An 8,662-nucleotide genomic window follows, 5' to 3' on the forward strand; every position below is an offset into this window, starting at 1 on the left:
GTAAATCAGGGGTGGCCAACTCTGATCTACTCAGAGTTAAAAACTGGGAGTGATCTACCCCCTTTTGGGGGGTTCAGGTCAAAGCTGTTGAGTTTTTTTAAGGAAGGGAAGCCCTGTTTTGGGGGGTTTAGGTCAAACTTGTTGAGCTTCTTTTAGGAGGGAGGGAGGCCCATTTTTGTTTAGGGCTTCAGGTCATAGTTCAGCTTTTTTTAGGGAGGAGGAAATTTTTGGGTGAGCTTTTTGGGGGGGGCAGTGATCTAGCAGTGATCTACCACAGACATCCAGTGATCTACTAGTAGATCACAATCTACCTGTTGGATGTGCCTGCTGTAAATCAAGCAGAGAGAAAGCTGCTTACAAGGCTCCTGTACAGGCGTACCGGTATCTTCCTCTTGCTGCAGAGTTCCAGCATCACAGCGTCACCCAGAGGCACCCACAAATGTGAGTTATCCCTCTCTCTATTTCTTCCTTCCCTCCCTCTTCCATCTTTAACAAAATACTGGGGGGGGGCAGGTAAGCCCCACATAGAAAGCCCATCAACATGGGGGGATGACTCTTTCAAATACGGTATTTACCAGTAATTGGGGGGGGGAACCTAGGCCTCTAGGAGTTGGCTGTTATGCCTAGGACAATTAAAGAAAGCAGAATGATGCATATGCTATGGTAATATATCAATAGAATCATAGAATTGTAGTCAGAAGGGACCACAAGGGTCATCTAGTCCAACCCCCTGCAATGCAGGAATTTTTTCCCAAGGTGGAGCTTGAACCCACAACATGGTTGAAATATTTTGCTGATATGCCGCAACGCCTCGGAGCTGTTGTGATTGCGGCCGTGCCTTGCCTCGCCCGCCCTACCACCCCCTCTCGCCTGCCGACCCTCCCATCCTCTCCAGCCAAGCAGAGTAGCTGCCGCCGCTGCCAGCCCCAGAGGCACAAGGTGGCTGCCGCCACCGCAATGTCGTCGGGCCCGCTGGCCCTGTAGCCCCGCCCACGTTCCCACTTCGTGCCCCCGCCCCTGAATGACCATGGCTCCCCCCCCCCTAGTTTTGATCCTGGGTACGCCCCTGTTCAGGGACTTTAGTTTGCTAATCTTTTTGTTTTGAATTATTCCATAAAGTTTCACATTGTTATTGTTTTTGGCCATCGTGTTGCTTTTGATATTGCTGAGTCATATTTTGCAACACAGGGGTTTGAGAGTAAAGACCTGGCTGACAGGAGAGTGTCTCCATGGGCTTTGCTTACTGAGCTTGCACAGAAAAACTGCTGGAGGGGGGGGAGTTATTTGAGAAGAAAGTGCTGAAAAGTTTTTCAGCAAATCCAAGAAAACTTGTTTTAGCTCAGATTTTTTAAAAACAAAATGTAAAATCACAAAGACTTTTTGTAATTGTGCAAAATATGCTTGTAAACAGCATGGAAAGTACTCCCTGGTGTTTATTTTTTGCTTAACTTCCTAGTTTTCAAATGACTGGAGATTTTGACAGGTTTTTCTGGGCACTTGGGGTCAAAAGAAAGTAATTGAAGACAACTGGTGTTGAGACATTCCACCCCGAATCTGCCAGACAGAGCCAGACAGAGGAAGAAGACAGGTGGGTGTCGGGCACCCCTAACATAAATCCCGGCTACACCCATGGCATTGCTTTTGTGTTCCCCCACCCAGTTCATCATTGCAAACAGTTCATTATCACACCCTCTTTTCCGTCTTGTGTTGTTTGGCACTAGTTGTAAGACAGGTGGCACGGATTCTGCCCGGCGCCCGGAATTAATTGCAACTGAGGGTGAGCTACACACGACTCTGCCTTTATCAACGAGCATGACGCAGCAAAAAGTTCCCATAAATGTTTTGGCTGACTTGTTCAAGCGCGTGGCTGGGGTCCAGGAAGCAGCACGGTGTGCCTGCAAGCATATTTGTATGCTCTGCAGTTCATTAGTACTTACTTGTCTTTGAACCACCCTGTCGCCATATCGCTGCTTCTGAAATCACCCCGAGCTTAAGACGTGAGCCGACGTGTTGGGGGGCTGGAAGGAGGGAGCCTGGCGATCAAGAAACGCAATTCGGAAAGCCCCGCTGGGCGTCTGGGGTTGAGAACATTTGAGATCTACACCATGTGACCCAACTCGCTGATACGAGCTCAGCGTTTTCAGATGTGCTGGGGTGGGGGATGTGATAGAGAATGGGAGAGGCCATTGGTCAATCGGCTGCTGAGGCCAAAGCAGCTCTTGACACTACATGAAAGTTAGGTTCTTATTTTTTTTATAAAAAAATATTTATATGCCACTATTCATTAAAAAAAATCAGTGCATAAACACTTCAATAAAAATTATGTAAAAAGTTATATAACTAGGGGCTCTGCCTGCATCAATACTGCATATTACTGCTTTAAAAAACCAACTTGATGATAAGTTCAACTGTGTTATCATGACCAACAAATCTGAGGAAGGTGGTCTTTACCAAAAAGTATTGGAATTTGTAGTGAGGCTAAAATCCCCAGGGAGAGGTTTCAAATTGGTTTAAGGCCTCCCTCAGACATCCTTTTTATAATGCTTATGATTATCCATGCTTATTGAAATATATTCGGAGTCGAGAGTGAATTTCATGCTCTTTATTCAGCTCATAGTCATCCAGGAGAAGAAGAGAAGAAGAATGGCTCTTTTCCCAAAACCATCTGCTTATATACATTATTTACACAATGGGCCTTGCGTGATTGGCTATTTCAGGGATACAACTGTGGGCCAATCAGGTTGTGGATTGACTTCTGCCTGCAGCCTGATTGGCTGCTCCTACAGGCCAATCAGGTTGCAGATTCACTTCTACCAGCCGCCTGATTGGCTACTCCTGCAGGCCAATCAGGTTGTGGATTCACTTCCACCTGGAGTTGGATTGGGTAGCTCCTGCTGACCAATCAGACTGCTGATTCTGAATCCTATTGTTCTAGGATTCAGCTCAGTACATAACACCCCTCCCCTCTAAGTTCTAGTCCTGCCCGGGAAGTTGCATTCGTAGTCCCCAAGGTCTGCTGGCCGCCTCCGTGTGCGTTGTGGCCTGGGGTGTTCCTTGGTCAGGGGTTCTGGTTCTGGCTCGTGTTCCGAGGCTGCTGGCTGTGCCGGGGCTGTCTGGTCTGGCGCCACTGACCCACTAGGTTGTGGCTCTGGTTCCGGTGTCCTTCCAGCCTTGGGGCGCCCCTCTGTGCCTACTGCTTCTGCTTCCCCTGCCCAGCCCTGTCGCTCTACAGGCCTCACTGCCCCGCTGTCCCCTTGGGACCCCTCTGTCCCGCTCTCCTCCCGGGTTCCTCCTGGGAATTGTCACTGTAGCTGGTCGCAGTGGCGGCGCCAACATTGCCCTCCTTCCGTAAGTACCTCGTACGACACGGGACCGGTCACCTTGGTGACTGTGGCGGGTACCCATGCTGGGCCTGCCCCAAAATTCTTCGCGTACACTGGGTCCTGGGCCACGAATGTCCGGGGGTTCCTGCCTTTCCCCACCACTACCTCATCCTGAGCTCTGTCGGGGTGAAGTCGGTCCAGTCTAGTTGCAAGGCCCATTAGTAGTTGCAAGGCCCATTAGTAGTTCAGCTGGGCTCCGGCCCGTCGTTGTGCTGGGGGTGCTGTGCTGTGCTAGAAGGAATGCAGCAAGGCGGTATTCCCAGTCCCCTTGTGTCATGCGGCAGAGGCTGTCCTTGGTGGTCCGCACCATGCCATTGGCCATTGGTGGCAGGGTGGAATGGTGCTGAGCGGATGTGGCGGATGGCGTTCTGCGCTGTGAAGGTCTGGAACTCCTCTGACGTAAATGCGGTTCCATTGTCCGAGACGAGGGTGTCAGGGAGCCCGTGGGTTGCAAACAGCTTACGTAGTACCCGGATGGCTGCCGCCGTAGAAGTGGACGGTACCAGTGTGACCTCCAGCCATTTGGTGTAGGAATCCACCACTATGAAGAATGTTTTTCCCTGGAAGGGGCCAGCGAAGTCCACGTGCAAGCGTGGCCATGGATCTCGGGCGGACTCCCAGGGTTGGACTGGGGCCCTTGGGGGATCCGGGCGGGATTCTTGGCAGGTCTGGCAGTGTTGGACCCAGGCCTCTATCTCTCTGTCAATCCCCGGCCACCACACATAACTCCTGGCAAGGGCCTTCATCCTCACTACCCCTGGGTGTGTCTCGTGTAGGGCTGTGAGGACCCTTTTGCGGAGGAGCTGGGGAACAACGACCCTGCTTCCCCATAACAGGCACCCCTTATGGGCCGACAGTTCATGTTTGCGGGTTGCGTAGCCAGTGAATTCTGGCCCAGGGCTGCTGCTGGGCCATCCTCGCCACACCCAGTCCAGGACCCGGGAGATGACCCTATCTTTTGTGGAATGGTGTGCGACTTCTTGTGCCTGAATGGGTCGGTCGGGAAGCAGCTCCAGGGTCATAACCTCTTGCGCAGGTGCTGGGTCGGGGCCTGTTTCTGGTAGTGGTAGCCTGCTGAGAGCATCTGCGTGTCCCATCGCCTTCCCAGGGCGGTGGATTAGTGCATACTGGTAGCCGGCAAGAAAAATTGACCACCTGAGGACGCGGGGAGACAACACTTGGGGGGTCTGCTTCTCGGGGGCAAACAGGCCAAGCAATGGCTTGTGGTCAGTCACTATGGTAAAGGGCCGCCCGTACAAGAAATCATGGAATTTTTTTACGCCCTTCACGATTGCCAGACCCTCCTTGTCAATCTGTGAGTAGTTTCGTTCGGCTGCAGCAAGCGTCTGGGAGAAGTATGCCACCGGCACCTCTCTTCCATCCGGGAGTTGGTGTCCCAGGACAGCGCCGATGCCATAGGGAGAGGCGTCACATGCCAGCACCACTGGCAGCCTCTCGTCGAAGTGTGCCAAGACCGAGTTCGAGACGAGCAAGTCCTTGACTGCCTGGAATGCGGCCCTTTGTCGCTGGCCCCACACTCAAGGGGCCCTTTTATCTAGGAGTCTGTGTAGGGGCTCTGCTACCGCTGCCTTATGGGGAAGGAAGGCATGGTAAAAGTTCAATAGTCCCAAGAATGACTGAAGTTCGGGCTTGCTCTTGGGCGCTGGGGCCTCACAAATGGCCCGTACCTTGTCACCGGTTGGATGGACCCCTTCTGCGTCCACCTTAAATCCCAGAAAGTCCACCTGCGGCACTCCTAGTAAACACTTTTCCCGCTTCACCTTGAGGCCCGCCGTCTGGAAACGGTGCAGGACGGAGCGGAGGCGGTCCTCAAATTCCTCTGGTGTGGGCCCGGCGATCAGTACATCATCGAAGAAGGGGGTGACGCCAGGAATCCCTTTAAGGAGAGAGTCCATTAGATTCTGGAATATGCCTGGTGCCACACTAATGCCAAATTGCAGCCGCTTTACTCTGAATGCCCCTCTGTGCGTCACGATCGTCTGAGCCTCTGCTGTGGCTTCGTCCACAGGCAACTGTTGATACGCTTGGGCCAAGTCCAGTTTGCCAAAGATTTTTGACCCAGCCAGGGTGGCGAGGACATGGCTGACCACTGGCACTGGGTATGCATGGGCTGTGAGAGCCTTGTTTATGGTGCATTTGTAGTCTGCACAGATGCGGACCGAACAGTTAGGCTTGACGGGTGTGACGATCGGTGTTTCCCAGGGTGCATTAGGCACTGGCTCCAGCACTCCTTGCTCCACGAGCCGGTCCAATTCTTCGTCTATGCGGGGTTTCAGGGCGAACGGGACCCAATGGGCCTTGTGCCTGATGGGTCGTACCGCGGGGTCTAGCTGTAGGGCAATGGGGGGCCCTGTATATCGTCCCAATGCCCCGTCGAAAACCCCCGGAAACTCTTTGCATATGGCGTCCACGTCCACTTGTAAGCTATTGTGGTTCACCCCAGTAACGGCTAGCCCCAGTGGTCCAAACCATGCCAGTCCCAGTAAGCTAACGTAGGGGCCCTTAACTACCAGCAAGTCCAGTTGTTGCTTTCGCCCTCGATATTGCACCCTGAAGGTCCCCACCCCCATTGTGGGGACCTTACGTTTCTGGAAGTCCCAGAGGGTGAATGGGGCCGGCCTTAGTTTGGGACCCCCATTAGGGCACAGTTCCCTTAATGTTCGGGCCGAGATTATGGATAGAGTTGAACCCGTGTCCAGCTCCATGCGGCATGGGGCTCCCTCTATCTGTACCTCTACATAAATTTTATCTGTGTTGGGATGGGGCAACTGGAATACCTGGTAGTCCGTGATCTCCGTTGAGTTGCCTTGGTGCATGGTGCCGTGTGACCTGGGGCTCCTGGGTCGGTCATCTGATACTTGTCGACGGGTGAGCCGAGCCCGACACACCCGGGCTATGTGTCCCAATTTTCTGCACTGCCTGCACTCTGCGTTGCGGAAACGGCAGGTCCTCCTCTCGTGGTTCTCCCCACAGCTTGCACAGTTCCTTCCTTCTCGTCGAGGCTGCTGTGGTGTGTGTGCTGCTTGAGTGCGCCGCTGTACTCGGTGTACTTCCTCCCTGTCAGATTCTGAGTCGTCGGTGAGGTCTTCGTGGTGGACCCTCAGTTGGGATGGTGGGGCCGGTCGTGCCTCTTGCGTTGACCTCTTGGCGGCTTCGGTTGCCAGGGCTTCCTCCAAAGCAACCTGGAACGTGAGGTCCTTTTTGGCATAGAGGCGTCGTTGCAACATCTCGTCCCTCAGGCCACCGACGAGGTGGTCACGAAGCATGTTTTCCAACTCTGAGAAGTTGCATAACCGGGCGGCTTGGCGGAGGGAGGTCACAAACCCAGTTATGGTCTCCCCCGGGGCTTGACGCTTTGCGTAGAAGGCATTTCGGCAAGCTACCACTGAGGGCTGTGGCGAGAAGTGCTCCTTCAGCTGATCCATTATTGTTTTGTAGGAGATGGTAGCGACATCTCTAGGTGCAAGGAGAGCCTGGGCGATTTCGAACGTCTCCTCTCCACAGACGCTGAAGAATGTCGCCCTCTTCATGGCATCGTTGGTGACTTCTTTCGCTTGCAGGAGGAAGTTGAAACAGTCTCCCGATGCTGGGTTGAATGGCGAGAAGCTGCTGTTGGTTGCCATTCTGGGTCCCTTGGGTCCTGGAGCTGAAGCCTGGATGCACGGTGCGATGCAGCGGTGCGGCAGGTGGCAGTGCTGCGGTGCAGTGCGTGGTGGCAGTCAGCTCAGCAGGATCCCATCCTCGTCGCCAGTGAAATATACTCGGAGTCGAGAGTGAATTTCATGCTCTTTATTCAGCTCATAGTCATCCAGGAGAAGAAGAGAAGAAGAATGGCTCTTTTCCCAAAACCATCTGCTTATATACATTATTTACACAATGGGCCTTGCGTGATTGGCTACTTCAGGGATACAACTGTGGGCCAATCAGGTTGTGGATTGACTTCTGCCTGCAGCCTGATTGGCTGCTCCTACAGGCCAATCAGGTTGCAGATTCACTTCTACCAGCCGCCTGATTGGCTACTCCTGCAGGCCAATCAGGTTGTGGATTCACTTCCACCTGGAGTTGGATTGGGTAGCTCCTGCTGACCAATCAGACTGCTGATTCTGAATCCTATTGTTCTAGGATTCAGCTCAGTACATAACACTTATGATAATACTGAGGCGGTTATGCACAATTCTGTTTCCACCTACAAAGGTTTTGGAGAGGACATACAGCTGCGGTTCCAGTCATTGCATGTCCTGTAACTTCCAGCTTGAAATCCTCTAATAAAGAGAATCTTTTCATGACAGAGTAAGCTGCAGGCACTGAAGCAGAGTACACCATTCCCGTGGAAATTGAGCGCATGTTTTGGAGAAATTTATAAAGTGTTTTAACAAGTAACAGAAGGGACCAGCATCTAGAAAGGCATGCGAGTCCCTTCCAGGGAAGGTAGGTGACAGGTCAGAATCCAGTTAAGGTGTGTTGAGGAAGGTATTTTATTACACAATTGGAGCTTCTTTTAGGAAACCCCCCAGATTGTTTAGCTTTTATATGTCTAAGATTCAGGAAAAAGCACTGCCTTTCAGAAATCTCCCCCCCCCCCCGCAAGCATCAATTCTGCAAATGTGACCTCTTGTGGCAGAAAGTGGTAGTTACCAATCAAAGAACGAACCATTCATTTTTGGCCAGGCAGTGTAATTTCAGATCTCACTGCAGACCAGCCATTCTGAAGCTTGGGTCCCCAGATGTTGTTGGGCTACAACTCCAATCATCCCTGACCAAAGGTTCTGCCAGCTAGGGATGACGCGAGTTGTAGTCCAACAGCATCTTGAGGAAAGCCTGCTGTAGACTGTGGGTATTTAACACATTTTCATCATTCGGTAATGATGAAGGATGAGAAACAAATTGTGCTCAGGTCCGAACCTTATACATTCAAAAACCCATTAGCCTTTGGGTCCTGTTGACACTTTTAAAGATGGGGCATTGAAATCCAAGTAGGCGGCAGGAAGGTAGTAGTTTTAGAGGGGAAAGCTAATGCCTGGGTCCAGAGCCTTGCTGCTAGCCACAATAGCTGGGGAGCCCTTCTAGTACAGTATCCTATTCTCACTCTGGGTAGCCAGATGCCTCAATGGGAAGCAGGATCTGAGCACAGCAGGGCTCTCCCCACCAGAAAGTCCCAGAAACTGGTATTCAGAAACATTACTGCCTCCAGCATCAAAGTTACTAGGTATTGGTAGCCTTCTCCTCCTTGAATTTGTCTAACACTTTTTAAAAAACCA

This window comes from Zootoca vivipara, chromosome 17 (assembly GCF_963506605.1).
Source record: "Zootoca vivipara chromosome 17, rZooViv1.1, whole genome shotgun sequence".
In the NCBI taxonomy this organism is placed as follows: domain Eukaryota; kingdom Metazoa; phylum Chordata; class Lepidosauria; order Squamata; family Lacertidae; genus Zootoca; species Zootoca vivipara.